We start from the raw sequence: 21,006 nt of genomic DNA on the forward strand, positions 1-21,006 counted from the left end.
AAGATTTTACATATATTTCATATTCAAAAAAAGGATATTTGTTGTATTTTCAAACTTTATTCAGGGCTTTCCCCATTGTCATAGAGTATATTTGTTTTGAAAAGAAAAAATGAATGAATGAATGAATGAATAAGTGAATGAATAAAATATCTAGAACTAACATTGATTATCAATTTTAATTGTTATGGTACTTAGAATTTGTTACGCACAACAAGAAAAGATAAGATTGCACTGGATTAAATTGGTTATTTGATCACTTCTTGCATTTGGATTAATTTAGAATGATGTTTCAATTATAGTTTGATTCTATTAATATTTATTTAACTTATCCCAGTGCACCATAGTTCAATTTAGTTGGATTTCAATAAGCCATAGATTCATTTTTATTTCATTTCTGACAAAAGTTCAAACTTAATTTATAAGCATAAAAAGAACCGAATTTTCAAGCATTTTATTTTTAGACCATAGCAGTATGTGTAGAAAACTGCCCACATGTAAAGACATGCAAACAGCCTATCATTTTTAAGATCACACATTTTTCTCTCCTCAGTTGCATATATTGAAAAAGTTGGAAAATGAAGCCTTTTGAGATCACATTATCTTTACTGGCACTGCCATGAGATTATTATGAAGTCACCTGAAATGTAAGTGGAATTGATGTAATAAACACAAGTTAGTTAACCAGATGATATTTGAAAGTAAAATTTTATTCATAGACCACACAGATAAACTTTCCTCTAAAATTTGATGAACAGCAAATATTTAAATTAAATTTTATCACGCTCTGTGGATTTTCAATTGAAGAAAATTCTTAAAATTTTAGCATTTTATGATGTTGTACTTGTTCTTGTTTTTTCTTGCATAAGTATATTATTGCTTACAGATTTCCTGTTCCAAAGTCATACTTAATAAATGAAAATACAGAATATTCAGAGCAATCAAATAATGTTCCAATTATTTTTCAATCGGTATTGATCAATTTGGCAACAAAATTTCTTTTATGTTCCATATTCAAGTATAGATATTCTTTTAAATAGGTCTGCCATTTTTTTGTTAAACCTATTCTTTCATGTTATTTTTCTTTGAATACCATAAATGTATTTTTTCTCCATTACATTTATAGTAAGTTATAGTTTTATATAAAAATGTTTTTGATTTTTGTTTTAATTGTGTTTTCAGGAACCTATTGAATGCTCTTATTGCAATAGTTTATGTTTTTGATTTGATATTCTAGGCATGCGTGACATCAGTAACAAATATAGATACATTTATTTCCTTTTTAAAAATACATATTCCTTTTATTTCAATGTCTTGTCGTTATGCATTGTCTAAAACTTTCTGAAGAAAATGTAATGGTCATGAAAGAAGCTCCCTTGTCTTCTCTTTTATTTATTTGAGAATGACTCAGCCATTCACCACAAATCCAGAGTTTCAGCACTGTTTCCATAAAAGCATAATCATGTTTATTAAATATTCTCATATTCCTATTTTGTTTGGGACTTAATTTTTAGTCAGGAATAATTTTGATTTTCATTATCTGTCTCTTTCTTTTTAGTAACTCTCAAGATGGTTATATATGTGTTTTTGTTCTATGATTTATTGATATGTTAAATTACTAAAAATCTTAACATTGCTCTATTAGAATGATACCCTTTGGTCATAATACTGCTGAAATTTACTTTATTAAGGTTTTAAAATATGTATTTAAGGACTACCTTTGCCATGTTTTCTTTCCCCTTTATTTATGCTTTTTTTCCTGGAACCTTGTTTTTTCTGTATGCTAGGGAATGTGTTAAATAGAGCATGTTGTATTTTTTCCTTGACTATTTGAAGTAATTTAAACATGAAACCACAAGGATATGATTTCATTTTTCCTCTCTTCTCCCCCTTTTTGGTAAAAATTAAACATAGGCACAGAGTAACAGAACAATGTAACATTCACTATTTACTGACCATTCAAAATGGTAATTTTGTGTTTATTAATATTTTCAATATTACATCTTTTTGCTTTAGATTATTTAAATAAGAAAAAATATTTCATATTTGTCAAGGAAGTATCTTGATTTTTTTAATATGTGGGCAATCATTTTTTTCTGAATATAATGATTTTCTTTCTTTTTAATCCATATGCCTCTTATTCATTTTTCTTGGTTTCTTTCATTCACTAAGATGTCCAGTGCAATACCAATAAACACTGGTGATAAAATATTCTTCTCTTGTTTCTAATGAAAAAACTAATAACATTTCACCATTATATTTTTTGTTTTGATGCAAGTTTTTAATATTTTTATTGTAGTAAAATATAGATAACATAAGATTTATCACTTTGACCATTTTCAGGTGCACAATTCAGTGGCAATTGAGATTATAAACAAAGCCCAAGAAGAACTGAAGATGATGCTATGTTTACATAACTGTAAGTAATCCAGTAAACCAGTAGATGAGTGTAGGTGAAATTGCAAAAAGCAAGATTTTAGAGAATTTTGAAAACGACATTAAAGTTGAACTTTATCCTGTTAGTCTCAGGAAGTTGATTTGTTATATTTCATCTGTTTCATGATATGAAAATAATGGAAAGGATGACCCAGCAAGAATTTTAGAATTAGACACAGTAGCACCTGGCAATCTCTGTAGCACCACACAATCCGTCATTCACCTTGCTTCCTCATTTGCTTTGCCATCCGCTTTCAAACTGCTGCTCTCATTGTTCTTCTCTAAGGCGCTCCTTGGATTATACAGTCTCCCACTCAAAACTACCAGTGTTCCTCCTCCATAACTGAAAGAAAAATAATCATTTCACTTTAACTTGGTTGGCATTTAACTTTTCAGCTCAATAAAGTCTTACTAATACTTAAGAATTCAACTCAAATATCACCTCTTTAATAAAGGGGCATCAAAATACCTAATATGTACACTCTTCTAAATTCTCATAGTATTCTGCTCACATTTTTTTTTCTTATGTGTAGAGTTACTTGTATATTGTCTTCCATGTAAAATCTCCATTAGAGATTTTCTATGTCTTCATTTCAGATCCAAATTTCCCATAGCACCATTTACAGTCTTTCATAGAATAGATGCTTTAAAATGTTTATTGATTTAATGAATGAATATACCTGTTTATGTTCTATTATACACAGTATAAAATTTAAACTTTTATAGTGGCCTAAAATTCTTTGCCTTATTTGAGCTGTTTATCTCCCCCAACATCATCTACCACCAATTAGCTTTTCACTGGCCATTCACTGCGGCCTTGTGCCCACACCTTGGACTTTAATATTTACTGCTTCCTCTGGAGTACATTCCACTACCAAATGAACTGTCAGCTGGTCCTTCCTATCATTCAGACCTCAGCTTCCTAATGAGAATTTCTTGACTGTCCCAGTATAAATTGCCATCACTCCCCCAATTACAATGAATTACATCAGGTGTTTTATCTTTTTTAATATAGTCATTACTTACAATTTATTTTAGATTTTTAAATTATTATTTATTTTTACTATTATTTACATTCTCTGAAATATAAACTATACTAGACCAGATATAGTGTCTGTCTTGGTCACCCAAGTATCCTTCAAAACTATATTTGTTTTTAAGCCTTAGTACTTATTTGATACATATTTGTTGAATGAGTTATCCATATTATAACTTTCAAATTCCTCTTCTAACTAAATCTAAAATTCATAATAAACTGGTGATGGGAATACAAAAAGTGATGTGATAATTTTCTCCTGCCAAACTTAGTTTCTCCCAAAATTACCTCAAGTGATCAGCTGATCAAATTATTTTAGAGGATAGTCTGCTTAAGGTTTCATAAAAAATCCAGTGAGCATACTAATCAAATCAGATCTTCCCACTTACAATCCACCAATGGTCTGAAATTCCCAAATCAATTATCTTTCCATCTGAGAGAACATGCTGACAAGACTTGAAAAGCAATACCAGGAAATGGTTTTCACAGCAGGTAAATTATGTACATTAACTATAATGTATTTCGGCAATTGTGATATTTCTTTCACATTTCAAAATTTTATACTCTCCTTTTCATTGGCCTTAAATATAACTATTTTTAGTGTTCCATAAATATTTTAGAATATTTTAATTCTATAACTTTTACCTTTTTCACAATTCTTAATCAAATTATGGAATGACAAATCATATGCAAAAATTTGGTTAGACTTAAATTATAATATTTGTAATTAATGGATATTAGATGAAAAGGCAAAGAAAATAATATTAGCTTTTTAACTCCTCTGAAGCTTCTTCTGTAGAAGTAATAGCAAATATATCCCTATTCTCTATTTTAAACTGGAAAAAAATAGTTTAAAATAGAAGATGTCCAAACATTACATTAACAATCCAAAGGTTAATATTTAATAATAGTGGACATTCTCTTGTCCACTATTAATATTCCAATTGATTTTATTGTTATTTAAAACCTAAAGAGGTTTTAAAAAACTGCCAAGGTCATACAACTAATATTTGACAATTTTATCATTCAAAGGTATGCCTTTTCTCTTTAAAATCCATGTTCTTTTCCATTAAGCCATGTTACATTTTTAATACCACTGTGTCAGCAGGGAGGAGGAATTCTTCCAAAAGTCAAATCATGCTTATCCACAGTTCCAGTTATTGATGAACATTTCAAATGTCCCACAAAAACTTGTAAGATCAGGCCACAGGATCAGGGTTCAGTATTTTTTCATCATTCTAACACACACCTTTGTGAATATACAGCATGTTTTTATGTTATGTTTTACATACATTTCTTTCTAATCCTTAGTATAAGTCTCTAAAATCTGCATTAATTCCCAAATTTTATCTAGTCTTCTACCTCAGAGCTAAATAACTACTAACTAGTTTGTGATGTAGAAGAGGGAAATTACTATATGTTAATTCATGTCAAGGTATATATGTGTAAAAATGCTATTTAAAATAGTGACAACAATGAAATTTAGAGGTTACCATTTTCATTTTACAAAGGTAAGCAACAAACATAGGCTTTCAATGAAGGGCTAAATAAAAGAGAAGCAAATAATAAATTATTCAGTGGAAGAAGGAATGTAAGTGAATATAGAAGTCTCCGCCTGTATGTGGCATTTTAGCTGGGTCTAAAGAGGCCTTTTCAGAGGCAAGCACAGTTGGAAAAGCAAGTGCAGAAGTGGGAGAAATAATAAGATATGATACAGGTAGCTACTCAAGAAGAGTTAAACACAGTTTAACACAGATGACAAACAGAATTCGCCTTGCCCTTTAATTAATTCATTTTTGATCTTTTCTTTTTGTTTTTTTTTTAACAAAAAGATTCAACATTTTCCAGACTTAATATTTATAAGCTGAACTATCACTTTTTAATTTGTTCAATACCATCTTTCCTCTAAGATATATGTTCTTATAGAATTTTTTTTTAAGATGAAGATAAAACTGCATATTAATATTGACTCCTCAAGGTCTCTTATCTTAACTTCTGGACTGATTGAGCAAATTGTAAAATAGTGTTATGGAACAAGCAAAAGTGACTATAAAATTGTCTCCTATTTTTGGGAAAAAATTGAGTTGATTTTTGGTTTAATTATCTGTCATTTTATGTAGTAGCCTGGGATAGCATTTCTGCTGAATTACTAATAAAAATATAGGCTTCATGAGTCAAATAGATGATTAAATATAGAATGATCCAGGATCCATTTAATATTAAGTTGAATAATAGTACTAATTGATACTCAGAACTGGAGTAAAAAGTCAAATAAATGAATGTAAATAACTAATTGCTGCTTGGTGAAATTATGGGCACAGACACTTAAAGTAAATATTGAATAGTCACATTAATAAAATGTAAAGTAATACAAAATAATGCAAAATAGCAGTTCATAAACGGTCATGTCTACTTGGCCCCAAAATTAGACATATAGGTGCTTTTGAAGCTAATTTCTCATTGGGTATTAAATGATCTTAATTTAAAATGTCTTAAGCTCCTGTTCTGTATTTCATAGTGATATTAGGCACAGTGGCATTTATACTTCTGCTGAGAATACTCAATTTTGGACTATAACCAGGAAATTACTTTTCACACCAAATCATCTCTCCATTATTAAATAACAGGTAAACAGAGGCAGATATTGAAGCATATGATAAAGTTTATTACTATGTATAGGAAAATACAGTAAGTAGTAGTAAGCATTTGTAGAGCATACTTATTTATTTTTTATTTTTTAAATTTTTTAAAGCAAGGCAACCCTTGGTTGACCTCACAGATTGCAAGGACCTTGTCAGTTTACAATCCCTTATTTTTTTTTTATTTTTTACACCTACAGCACCTGGTCTTCCTTGGTGGTCTCCCATCCAAGTACTAACCAGCTTAGCTTCCAAGATCGGACAGGGTTGGGCTTGTTCAGGGTAGCATGGCCATAGACTTGTAGAGAATATTTAAAAGAAGCATAGCTTCCTTATTAATACAGTGGATAAAGACCATATTTCAAGTTAAGTTTAACATGTAGTCATTAAGAAATTATGCAAAGAGTAACAAAGGATACACTCAAAGGCATGACTCTCCTAGCACAGATTGTGAATTACAACATCAAAAGAGAATCAGAAGATCTTGAAAGAACTTGAAAAGAATATGTCTGATGAGAACAGAAAAGACAAAAATCTATGAATCACATTTGACTAAGAGTTATCACGAAGCCTTAATGTAAAGGATTGAAAAGAAAATACTGTAATAATTTTGCTACATATTCATATTAATTTTACTAAAAACAGTGTATGTTTAAAAGTTCATTGTGCAACTGATCTACCTGTAGGGGTAATATCAGCAAAGAATAGTTGGGCCAACCCATCCCTGCTGCACATCCACCAGAAGCAGAGGTTTATCTGCCCATAGTAATAACAGCAGAGCCAGGCAGGCCAACAGGTTCCCCACACCACACCTTCTAATAGCCTGTTTACAATGACAAAGTGAATTCAAGGCAGAGACATCTCCTGTCCTGTGCTTCAACAATAGCAATCCAATCTACCTCAGCAGCAGTGACAGCAGGATTCCTGCCCCACAGGATACTTGCCTGGGATGGCAAGCCTGGTCTGCTAAAGTGTCAGCGTGAGCAGGTTCCCTGTTCTACACCTGGGATAGCAAGTAGGTCAGTCCACCCATAGTGGCCATATCAGGAGAGTCTAGGTGGGATTGTACCTCTTGCTTAGTCCCACTTGAAAGTCCAACTGGTACCTGCAGGCAACACAGAAGAACAAAAAAAGCCCAGAATACCATTGCCAAGTCTATGAATATTAAACCATCCTTGGAATTACAGTTTACAAAAGTAGTCAAGAATGTACATGCTATGCCTAATAGTGTGACTATCTGCTGAAACAGAAGTTTTAAATAGGATTCAATATCTTCTATGATAATGTGAAAAATGTCAAGGATAGAATAAAAATGTCAAGGATAAAAATTTCTTATAACACCAAGACTTAAGAAAAACAAAACTTAAAAGATAAAAACAATACATTGACACTAACACTGAGATTATTTACATGTTACATTATGTGACAAGGATTTTAAGCTGTTGCTATAAAAATGCTTTTAGAAACAGTTAAGAATTCTCTTGAAACAAATGAAAAATATAGAAAATCTTAGAAAATAAATACAAGTTACGAAAAAGAAACACATGAGGATTTTAGAACTAAAAAATATACCGACTAAGTAAAAACCTCACTGGATGGTCTCAAAGTAGAGTAGAAATGACTCAGAGTAAAATCAGTAAACTTGAGGAAAGATCAATAGTTTACTCACTCTGACTGGTCCCATTACCATTAAATAAATTTAATTTGTGACTATAAAGCTCTCCCCCAGCCCCTCTCCCCCAAATCTCTAGGCTGAGATGTTTTACACTGGAGAATTTAAAGAATTAACAGGAATCTCTTTCACTAAATATAAGAAAAGTGAACACTTCCTACTCATTTGGAGGCCAATATTGCTTGAACCAAAACCACACAAAAACAATTCAAAAAAAAAAACTACAAACCAATATCTCTCATGAATTTAGATGCCAAAATTTATGACAAAATATTAGCAAATTGAATTCATCATTATATAAAAAATGCTAAACACCATGACCAAATGGAATTGATTTTAGGTATGTAGGGATAGTTCAGTATTTGAAAATCAATCAATGTAGTTCACCATAACAATAGACTAATGAAGATGGTTCATAGACTCATATCAATTAATGAAGAAAAAGCATTTGACAAAATCTAATACCTATGCATGAGAAAAATTTCAGCAAATTAGCAATAAAGAACTTGCCAAACTGATAAAGATTTTATATATATATATATATATATATATATATATATATATATATATAAAATTATGTCTAGCATCCTATTTAGTGGTGAAAGACTGATTGCTTTGCTTTACTTTGAGGGTTGAGAACGAGTCGTGAATTTCTACCCTCACCATTATTATTCAACATAACACTAGAAATTCTAGCCAGCACAATAAGGAAAAAAAAAAAATTAAAAGGCATACCAATTAGAAATGAAGAAGTGAAACTATATTTGCAGATTTCATAATTGCCTATGTATAAACTCACAAAAATCTACCATAAAAAATTATTTTGAACTAATAAATGCCTTCAGCAAAATCATAAGATTTAAGATAAAATGCAATAAATATCACCTACCCAAATTGCCCCAAATAAGATGGAATACTTAGGTATAAATATAAAAATATATCTAGAAATCTATATGCATTAAATTACAAAATTCTGATTAAAAACTCAAAGAAAACCTAAATAACTGGAGATACTTAACATGTTCATGGATAGAAAGACTCCTTATACTAAACATGTCAATACTTCCCGAATTTACCTTAGAAGTTATGCATTGCTATCAAAATCCTAGCATTTTTTTTCAGCCATAAAAAAAAAAAACTTACTATAAAACTTATATGGAAAGGCATAGGCCAGCCCTATGATAACTAAAACAATTTTGAAAAGAAGAATAATGTGAGAGGACTCAATCTTACTGATGTTAAATTTACTGTCTACCTACAGTAATCAGGACAGTGTAATACTTATGAAGAAATATACATATAAATCAATTGAACAGAATAGAGAACCCAGAAGTAGACTCACACAAATATGCAAAATTGATTTTTGAAAAATGTGCAAAAAAAAAAAAATTCAATGGAGGAGGAATAGCATTTTCAACAAATGGTGCTATACCAATAGAATATACTTAGGCCGAAAATAAAAATAAAGTACCTAGACATAAACCTCATAACATATAGAAAATTAACTGGCAATGGATCACAGACTTAAATGTAACCTAAATATGAAACTTTTGAGGAAAAAAAAAAATACCTAAGTGAATCTCTTAGGGACCCAGGCCTAGGTAAAGAAATTTTAGACTTGACACCAAAAGCATAATTTATTTTTTTAAGTGATAAATGGGACCTCATCAAAATTTTTAAATTTTACTCCTCGAAAGGTCACGTGAAGAGGATGGAAAAGAAAGCTAAGTGCTGGAAGACAATATTTGCAAACCATATGTTTAAAGAAATAGTATGTAGAGTTTACAAAGCACTCTCAAAAGTCAACAGACAGTTCAGTTAGAAAAATGGCAAAAATCTTGAAGATACATTCCACCAGAAAGGATACATACATGGCAAATAAGCAAATGAAAAGGTGTTCAACATCATTTGCCATTAGGAGAATGCAAATTAAAGCCACAATATCACTATAAACCCATAAGGATGACAATAAAAAAGTGATAATGCTAATGGCTGCAAAGGAACTGGATCACTCATATATTACTGGTGGAAATGTAAAATGTTTCAAGCACTCTGCAAGATAGCTTGTCAGTTTCATTAAAACTGAAAATGAATTTACTGTATGATCTGGCAAATGCCCTCTTGGGCATTTATCTTAGAGAAATAAAAACTATTTTCATGCAGAAATGTGCACACGAATGTTCATAGCAACATTACTTATTGTGGCCCTAAACTGGAAATTCCTCGAATGTCCTCAAATGGGCAAATGTTTAAACAAATATAGTACACATCCCTACCACAGAATAGTACGCAGCAATAACAAGGAACAGACTATTGATACATGCAAAAGTCTGGATAAACCTCAAAGAAATTATGCTAAATGAAAAAAGGTAATATCAAAAGTTTATTCTATATGATGCTATTTACATAACACTTTCATAAAGTATATAAATGTCTAATCACTATGCTGTACACCTGAAACTAATATAATATTGTGTGTCAATTATAATTAGAAAAAAATATTTTTTTAAATAATTAAATTATAGAGATGGAAAGATTAGTGGCTATCAGGGTTTAGAATGAGTAGAGAACTTGTGGTAGTTAAAGAAAGCTACATATGTGATAAAATTGCACAGCACTGTATATGCACACTTGAAAAATAATGCATCTACAAGTGGTGAAATCTAAATAATCCTTGTGGATATTACAAACGTGAATTACCTGGTTTTGATATGATCCTATAGTTATACAAGATGTTAACATTGGGGGAGGCTGGGAAAAGGATGCAAGGCTCTACCCTATACATTTTTTTGCAATTTCCTATGAATCTATATGTATTTAAAAATAAAAAGTTAAACTAATTTACCATAAACTACATAGTGAAAGTGAATTTGTTATCAACTATGAATAAATTGCTTTGCTGTCTTTTTAAATCACTTATTATTTATCAGATGCCTATAGTCTCCCAATTAATCTTCTCAACAAATATTGCCCCATGTTAAGAATCACTTAAATATTAAAGTATTTTAATTCAGTGGCATAATATTTTGTTCTGACTTTTTTCTAGTCCACAGATATATTCTCAATCCCATCATATTAAATGATTATTCAGAATTACTTTATTTTTATTATTAAATATAGTTAATATATAATATATTACTTTCAGGAATACAACATAGTTCTTCAACATTAATGTACCTAATGAAGTGATCACCACATAAATTTTGCCATTTGTGACAACATGGATGGACCTAGAAGTTATTATGCTAAGTGAAATAAGTCAGACAGGGAAGGACAAAGACCTTGGGATTTCACTTATTTGTAGAATCTAAGAAAAAACAACAACAAAAACCAAACAATACAAGACAAAAACAGTTTCACAGGTATGAAGAATAAACTGATGGTTGCCAGAGGAAAAAGTATGGTGAAGAGGGCAAAAAAGTTGACGAGGAATAAGAGGTACAAACTTCTAGTTATAAAATAAGTCACAGGGATATAATGTAGAGCAGGGAGAATATAGTTAATAATATTGTAATATCCTTGTCTGGTGACAGATGGTTGTTTCTGTTCCGATTTTCAAACTCATGCTTTCATATCTATAAATACTATTCTCTCCATGGATTATTTCACTTCAAAACAGATTCTCAATTTGTGACCTCTATTTTCTCATCTGAAAAAGAATGTGATTATAATTTTAATGACCTATCCTAATCTGTTTGGGCTGCTATAACAAAATACCATAAATTGGTATTTATAATACACTGTTCTGAAAGCTGAAAGTCCAAGATCAGGGTGCCGGCATGGTTCGGTTCTGGTAGAGTCCTCTTCTGAGTTGCAAACTGATGACTTACCACTGTGTCCTCACAGTAGTAAAAGGATTGATCATCTCTCTGGGGCTTCTTTTATATAGGCACTAATCCCATTCTTGAGGACTCTGCCTTCATGACCTAATCACCTTCCAAAGGTCTCACCTCCTCCTACCATCATCTTAGGCATTAAATTTTCAACATAGGAATTTTGTTGAAATTCAAACAGAAATTCTCTCTATAGCAGGACCTTTCTAGCCTTCATTGATAGAGCATAAAAAAGCACAGGTGGTAGGGTGGAAGGAGAAAAAGGTTGGAGAAAAATGAGTGGTTTGGAATACTTGACTCCTGAGGAGGCATCTTAAATTATCTAAGGCAAAGTTTTCATATTCCGTATTTTCAAATATATACATATTTCTCATTCACTGAAATATGAATATCTGGTCAATCTGAAAATAAATAAGAAGTTTGCTGTTGATCTGTCACATTACTCTTTGAGCACAATTGAGAAACAGGGAGTGCTAGGGGCTTGGCAGCTGGGTTCTTGTCAGCAAGCCGTCTCTTGCTTGGTTGGCAAGATTAAAAATGGTTATTGCCTTAGGAAGAAAAGGGTAGCCTGGAGGAAATGGCCTGAAGGAAGCTAAAATGCAGCTCTATAAAATCAATAACATGGCAGAAAGAAGGTTATTTAGTTAGCAGAAGAACTGTGGAAACTCTTTGTTCAGAAGGTGTAGTAGCTGTAGTGACAAGTTATAAATAAGCTCACAGAAACTTCATGAAATATTTGAATGTCATTGTTTATTTTCTGCAGTTACCACAACATCCTAAGAAACAAAGACTTGGGCCTTTCTTTGTCTTAACTATTAATAATATTTTCATATATATAATCATATATGTATATACCTAATATTAGAGTTAATATACTAAGTTTACACCTGTGGAACTTCATTTAGTAAAGAGGATGCATGTGTCACCTTGACTAGAATCTTACACCAGTCTGTCTAATTTAAATGTGAATTTGAGATATAATTTTTAAGCAAAACAAAACAAAACAAACAAACAAAAACAGGTATGGATCAAAGAGTTCCTACCAGTAGAGAAACTGTAGAGGTTAAGAAATTAGTTCCATAAACATATCCAGCCATGAGTGTAGATGGATGAAACATTGGGACTATCTAGTAAAGTAAGGGGTGGAAATGTAGGGACCAGCAAGTGAGAATTTCATCTGAACTGAGGAGGATTATTTGCTGATTAGTATGAAACCTAGTTTGATGAATCACATGTAAAAGGGATAGTGACCCATCGAAACATGTCCAGGGAAATACCATGCAAGCTATGCAATGGTGGAAAAATTAAGCTTCATGAAGGATGCCAAAAATAAACTAGAATTTTTGTAATTATAGTGACTGAGTTATGCCTTTAAAATAACCATTAGCACAGGATCAGTGACTCGGATGAATCACTTTTACAGCATGAAAACAAAAGACAGCTAAACAATAAATAAGATCTTGGCTAGTCAACTGTGTTGACGCCAGAGAGGCAATGGGGGGAAAAAGTGTCACTCAGTCTGTAATGCTGTATTCTAGAGCAAAGGGCTTCATTTCTAGCCACTGAATCATATAAAGAAATAAGAAACAGAATAGAGATGTGCGAATGAAGATATAGAGTCATCAGCTTCTTTAGAAACCATCTCTAGTCCCAATTGCTGAACCCTTTTTACAAAGAAAAGATTTTAAATAAAATATGTATTTCTCCTGAATACATAGAAGTAATATACATACATATAAATTTTGTTTGATGTGAAAAATAGCTTTGAGATTTATTTGATGGCTATGAAATATGGAAGATTTTTTTTCCCTCATACTCTTTAAAGTCCTTGCCTTGATGATGAGGTTCAATGGCAGGCCTCTCACAAGACAGAAGAGGAAAATCCATTTCTTGAGACTATAATTCTCCAGTATTCTAATCTCTTTAAGGGCTTTCATGGTTATGCAAAGTTCCAGGGACTTAATATTAGAGTTAGGGTTTTTAAAGAATAACATGTTGATGTGTAAGTACATGGCTAAGAAGGACTACCTGTTGTCCACAATTTTTTTCTAAAGTTCTCTTAATAGTGTTCATTTCAAACAAACACAAGAAATAAATGACAAATGAAGATTGACTTCATCTAGTAATGGGGTTCAGAATATTCAGAAGTGTCACTAGAGGTTGCAACCACTAATCACAACTGATCTTGGCACTATATGTTAATTGTTGAATAAGAAAAGTTTACAGCTGTTCAGTTACTTGGAACTCATATATCTAATAATGGACTAATATTTCAGATATATAAAACTCTTACAACTCAATAATAAAAGGCAAATAACGCAGTTTAAAAATGAGAAAAATCTGAATAGACAGTTCTCAAAGGAGGTGTACAAATGATATAAATCACCAATTAGCACATGAAAAAATATTTAACATCATTAGTCATCAAGGAAATACAAATTAAAAAAACAAAACAAAACTGAGATACCGCTCCAAACCCACAAGGAATGCTATAATCAAAAAATTAGATAAAAAAGTATTAATGAAGATGTGGAAAAATTAGAACCCTCATGCATGCTGATGGCGATGTAAAATGATGGTGTCATTGTGGAAAACGGTCTGGCATTTCCTCAGAATGTTAAACATAGAGCTACCATATGACCCAGTAATTCTACTCCTGTGCATATAACCACAGGAAATGAAACACAAAAACTTTCATATGAATGTATTTAAGCAGTATTATTCATAATAGTCAAAAGATAGAAACAACCCAAATATCCATCAACTAGCAAATTGATAAAGAGAACATGGTCCATCCATACGATGGATAATATTTGGCCATAAAAAGGAATAAAGTACTAATACATGCTATAATATGGACGAAACTTGAAAACATTAGGCTAAGTGAATGAAGCCAGCCATAAAAGACCATATGTTATATGATTCTATTCATTTTATATAGAGAAATCTGTAGAGGCAGAAAGTAGCTGCTTAGGGCTATGTGTGTTAGGGGGTGGAAGGGATGAAGGCATAAGGGGAGTGATAGCTAAAGTGCATGGTGCTTTTTTTCGAGGTAAAAAAAATGAATTAAATTTGCCTCTGGTGATGGTCACATAAATCTGTGAATATACTAAAAACATTGAATTGTATACTTTAAATGGGTGAAGTATAGGGTATGTGAATGACATCTCAATAACGAAGTGCGGAGGGAGTAGGGGAGGAGGAGAAAACAAAAGAAAACTCTGCAGCCACTCAGTTAATTCCTATCATTTTCCACACTGAGGAGGAGGGTGGGGGGCACATCCTGCCCAGCAAGACAAATGCATTAAAATACAGCAATGTGAACAAATAAAACACTCATCCTTTAGAAATTAAAAATGACTCACTGACAAGAGCTGATGTGATAATGCCTTCATATCAGATAGTAAAAGACAGAGGGAAAATATACAGTATTTAATAAAGCATTGAATTCTAAAATGTGTAAAGATATTTAGTGTCAGAGACAAGTCAATGAAGAAAAACCTTGAATGCTACAGATCCATCATGATTCCATAAACAGTTGCAGTCAATTATAATTCACTTGCAATGCTACACTAAGTTTTTGTTTGATTCATTACAAGATATGTTTCCTGCACTCTCAATTAGGTTTTCAATGGATATATAACTAAGAATTTTGAGACTAGAAATCTTTTTTTTTTAATTAAATAAGTTAATTCCTAGTTAATTACACTAGAAGTATAACAATTTATTGGGCAAATAGATAACATAAATGTATTAAAGCATAATGAATATTTCTCTGAACTTCATTAGGCTTTCACATACTCATTTCTATTTAATTATAACTAAATCACCACCAAATAATAGCCTGTTTAATACTGAATTAAAGCAGAATCCTATGGAAGGCCCTACATAAAAACAAATGAATTCACTAGGAATAAATTTATCATTATAAGTACCAGAAGAGTTATAATTATGTCATTATTTCTATATGATATGCAAAACATTTTAGAACTTGGAGGCTCGAAACAAAAAGGGTGTATTTTAAAAAGTTAATTTTCCTGTCCTAAGTGATTTCTCCTATCAGTATTTTGCTTTAGACCATTTGTCATTTGAGCCATTTTTAAGGAATTATTCTGGCCCCTAACTGAAAGTTATTTCAAGAGTTACAAATGAAAACGAAACATAACTAATTTAAAGTGATTGTTCTAAAAGCATTCATCATCATAATGAAAATCACAATATGCTATACTGCAATAAAGTTCGAATTCAATTTTTTCCCATTCTAAAAATGTTACAAGTATGTTTATTCAAGATACTAAGTTTATGAGAAACACATGAATAAGGAAGTTTCTGTAAATTGATGTGTTCCATTCTGACTCCCCCCCTCCCCCCCTCAAAATGTGGTATATCTAGCCCTCTTGGTCTCTAGCAACCAGAGGCTTCCTCTGGTCATCTCTCTCTTTTGAAGTAGATATTTTTTTTCTTGTCCTCTTAAATAATATCCATCTTGCTGCCCTGGTTAACTTCCTATTGTGTCTGAATGTAACCGTTGTTAAGATTCAGACCTCCTAAAGTTTTTTTCCTGCTTCCCTGAAGTGGAATCCTATGTAGAGATTAACTACATCCCTCAGGTTAAGAGTCCCTTCTTCAGGCATCTTTTCTCCGTATTCATCCCTCGAGTGTCTATGCAGCATTAAGCCCAGGCTCAAACATGACAGCTACAGGAAGGGTTATTATCTCTCCTATCCTCAACATCGCTGCACTTCTACATAAAAGCAAGCCCATTTAATACAATGTTATAAGGAATAATGTTTAGGTATGAAAATTCTCAACTAGATCATGAGGTCCTCAGGACTCTTTGTTATGAAGCACTGTCAGGCAATGTCAGGTGAGCTTGAGTTGCATGTCAAAGAGAAAAATATGAGACAAAAGTATTTGGGAGGCTTAGAAACATACCAAAGACTATATGGACAATTCTGAAAGTTTGTTTTTCCTGTGTGTGCTTGATAAAAGTGAATGAAGTGAAAGTTAAAGAAGAGGAGTCATGGCGAACACTCAATTATTGAATGACTGGCTTCATAATGAATGAATGAAGTGATTCTTATTGTCATTACGAGATAATTCTTCCAAAATGTTATTCAAAACATTTCAAAAATATAGTTTAATGCAAATATGATTGTTAGTAGCATGCATATTTTTTAAAAATCTAAATAATAAATCAATGGCCAGGTATGGGATTACTCACCCCTTAGCATTAGGAGATGCGGCAGGAGATACGGAAAAAATGGGTTCCAACACATCTACTATTGTACCACTTAAGGGTAATTTTCTATGTATCTTGAGATGTTGGTGGATAAATTTTCATAGATACCTCCTGAAACATTGCTACTTGGATATCTCAAATATAGATAATCCTGTTTTTTTTTCTTCTTTGACCAAAAAAAAAAAAAGAGAGAGTGAGAGAGAGAGAAAGAGATGTGAGGATTCAGAACATAACATTAGCCTGCCATCACCTAAATATTTCAAGGTCCTTTGGCTTTCCTTATTTCCTCTGTAACTAATAAATGACACATTTCACCTAACCACACCTCTTTGTCTATTTGATCTATAAATTTATTTTGCTGCCTTCAAAAAAAAAAAAAAAAACGGATTCTATGATAGTGGGAAAAATTAATTCTAGAAAGAAGCAAGAAATGAGAATTGTAATTATGAACTAGGACCATAGAAGTGAAGTCTTCTTTCTCTCAGTCTGGTTCAGTGACCTTTGGAAGATTATTTAACCTCTTTTCAATCCCTTCTGTAAATTAAAAATACTAGTACCTGTATCAGAGTTTGTCGTGGTAAATTAATAATGCAAATAAAGACAGCGTTGTTAATGTTATTTGGTTAGTGCTCAATAAATGTTAACTATTATTTTTATTTTCTTAATTGATATTCGTTTCAGGTATATTATATTTATTACTCCTAATAGATCTCAGAAACAGACAATTGTCACAATATCAAAATTAAATCACAACATTTCATTTTTATATCATTGCAAATTGACAGTTAATTTCCAAGAATAGTGCAAAGGACCACCATACACATTTTACACAGCTTCACCAATTGTATATATTTGGCCTCATTTGCCTTATGATTCTTTCTGTCTTTGAGTATCTGAATATACATTTTTTTGAGAAAATAATTACACATAATTATATATACTATATATTATATAGTATATTTATATAATAGTTTAGAATATGTTAGTATAATGTATTATTTTCTAAGTTAAAAAATCACATTTGTTTCTAAAAAAATGTATATGCTAGAAAACACAAGCTTGGGAATATTCACCACATTTATCTATCAAAATATAATTTTTGTAACTTTTCATTTTGAGTTGTATATTTATTAAAAATTCCTGGAAGTGGAATTTCTGGGTCAAAAAGTAAAGCTACATTTTGAACTGTATTTAGATATTGCAAAAATCCCTTTCATATTTGTACCAATTTGCATTCTTACCAGCAGTATATGATTCTGCCTATTTTCCCACGGCCTCACCAATATAATGTATGATGAGACTATTACATTTTCATCAACATGATAGTTTAGAAATTGTATCATGCTGTAGTTTTAAATTATATTTTTCTTATAGTGAGTAATGAACATCTTGCCATAGGTTTAAGGGCCATGTCTATATATTTTATTTGTACTGTCTGTTTATGCTCATTGCTTATTTTTCTGTTTGGATTTGCACTTTTCCCCACATTTAAATATATTTAACATAATATGTTAGTCCTTTATTATTGATAAATGATATAAATATTGCCTTCCAGGTTGTTGTCTTTTGACATCACTTAAGGTATAGTGCAGATTGGCTTCCTTAGGAAACTGCTAATAATTGAAAGAAATTGCTATGTGAGAAGCTTATCAGGGAGTGCTCTTGAGATACAGAAAAACTGAGCTGTTTGTTCCATTCTTTCTAGACCTACATGTCTCTTGTCGTGGATCAACTCAGGTATTTCAGAAAGCAATAGCAGTCATAAATATCTACAACTAAACAAAAAACAATCATAGGAAGCTCACTGTTTTCTTCCAACATACCTCTATTCTCTTTGTCATAGTTTATTTAAGTGGCAAAAACAGCTGAACGATCAAGGTAATTTTCGTTATCTTAGGAAAATTAATAATTTAATCAAAATATTTTAGGTAGTCTTATATCACAAGCAAATAAAAAGGATTAAAGCATTTAGGAAACATAAATTAGAAAATACAGATAAGAAAATTCTAAATTATTCGGATATATATTTGAAATATTTCATATTTTAAAGAGCTGAATTGATTAGCTTAAAGTTCCAAATGTCTACTCTCTTTCTCTCTCTCTCCCCAATCACTTTGTGTTATTTTCTCTCTAAAAAGTTTCCAGCAACGATTAAAAGAAAACTTTCGCAGGTAGTAAATCACCAACTAACAACCAAGCTGTACTTGCTTCTTTACAATCTTGCACTCATTTATTATGATATAACAGTAGAGCTGATATTACAGAGGTAGTAAGTTATAGCTGGACTTACTCACATATTAACAGATACCACCTATTCAGTTTCATTCTGGGATTATGTACCCACAAGAGAGGTACAAGCCTAATACTTTAGAGCAAGACTGCCTAAAAGAAATATCTTTATTTTAATTTTCCCATAATATATAATTACTTCTTATTATAATAAGGAAAACTAAAATATTCTTTAATCTCTTCCCTCTAATTTGGGTTCCCCTACTTCCACTCTATAAAGTTATCATATTGGATGAATCCTTCTAGACTCTGACATTCTTTCCATTATCCAGGCCACATAAAGAAAGATCAGCCTAGAGCAATTCAAATTGTACACCCAGCCACATCTCTTATTTGTTCCAAGTTTATTTAAGTGAAATGGAACACACACAGTTCAATGAAGAAGAAAATACGCTACAGAGGGATATTCTGTAGTTTGCAATATGAGAGTATGGAAAGAATGCTATGCTTCCCAGTGGTAAGGGTGGTTGAGGTGAAAAGGAGAGGGGTTGACATGTTTAATTCTTTTTTCCTTCTTTTTCTGTTTCCCTATCTTTACAAAATTTGAATAGGGCAACCTTCAGAAAAGTCAAACTACTACCCCAATTTGGAACATCCTGGGAGTAAAAATGCTTCCAAAATAGATGGTATAAGGCGATAATTGCTGTCTTTTGGATTTTTGGTACTATTATTATTTTTTATTGTTGTTGTTGTTACAGAAGTACTCTCCTCCAAGATAGCTTGCAATCCTGTTATAATTCCAAATTCACTGATAGAAGGACACCATTTAGTAAACTACTTGAACCCAAAGCTACATTATAAACCACCTTTTTCACAATCCCTGTTTATATATTCAAATACTAGAGTTTTAACTAGTGATTTAATTCCCCCTGGATATTTTGGGTGCACACATATAAGATAAAAAATACAGGAGAATACCAGAAATGCTGTAGGATTTGAACTGAGATCATGAAACTTGATCCCATCTCCGGGACACGGCAGCCACAGCACAGCATCTCCCAGGTTTGAGCTTCAGTTAGTGTCCTCTACACTGGCTGTCTGAAGCAACAGTTGAGATCTTAGTAAATGGTCTCCTAATCTCTTTGGCCTCTTTTGTTCAAATTTTCATTACTGTATAAGTATAGCTATTCTGTATTTTATGCGCGCACGCGTGCACACACACACACACACACACACACACACACAAATGACAGATAAAGTCATTTCCAAAAGGCCAGGTGTTCAAGGGCAGAGGAAAGTGCCTGAATCCAGAGAGAGTTTGATACAGTTCTCTTCTGTTACTGTTGGCCTGAACCAACACAGATGGGTAGTATGTGAGGTGATAAAATGCTTGGGAAGGTGAAATGATTCCCGAGGAGAGGACCTGGCAGTGGCAAATAAGGCATTAAATTGGCAATGGAAGTGAAAATTAAAACATGCAAACGAACTGGAGTCACTGAGTATATACAACTCCCAAGCGCCCAACAATTTTGGATGACTGAAATGATTTTAATAGTTTACAAAAAGAGGCAAATGTACTTACACGAATCAGTACTTACATCATTTTTCTTTATTCTTTTTAGTTTATCTTATTAAAGATAACTTTATATGCAGCCCCTCAATTTTTATAAAACGAAAACAGTACACTGACATAACAAAAGAAACACCAAACAACTGTAGTCAACATGGAACATATTTTAAATAAAATGTTATTTAGAGATAATTGTAAATTCAAATATAACTGTAGGAAATAATCAAGAGATCCTGCAGATCTTATTCCAGTACCACCCCACCCCCACCCCAAGGTAACATCTTACAAGGTAATGGTACAATATCATGACCAATATATTGATATCGATGAGGTCAAGATACAGAACAATTCT

The 21,006-nt window shown here is 31.9% G+C and overlaps 1 long non-coding RNA gene across 1 annotated transcript in view; it reads left to right on the plus strand.

Annotated features, from left to right (window-relative positions):
- Positions 1–548: 548 nt before the first annotated feature.
- The window catches only part of LOC107507040, a 53,528-nt gene continuing 33,070 nt past the window's right edge, over positions 549–21,006 (plus strand). The window contains exons 1-2 of the long non-coding RNA XR_001596060.2: positions 549–644; positions 2,341–2,416. This is a non-coding gene — a long non-coding RNA (uncharacterized LOC107507040). The remainder of the gene's footprint in view (positions 645–2,340; positions 2,417–21,006) is intronic.

The sequence above is a fragment of the Rousettus aegyptiacus genome, unplaced genomic scaffold (assembly GCF_014176215.1).
Source record: "Rousettus aegyptiacus isolate mRouAeg1 unplaced genomic scaffold, mRouAeg1.p scaffold_m13_p_7, whole genome shotgun sequence".
In the NCBI taxonomy this organism is placed as follows: Eukaryota; Metazoa; Chordata; class Mammalia; order Chiroptera; family Pteropodidae; genus Rousettus; species Rousettus aegyptiacus.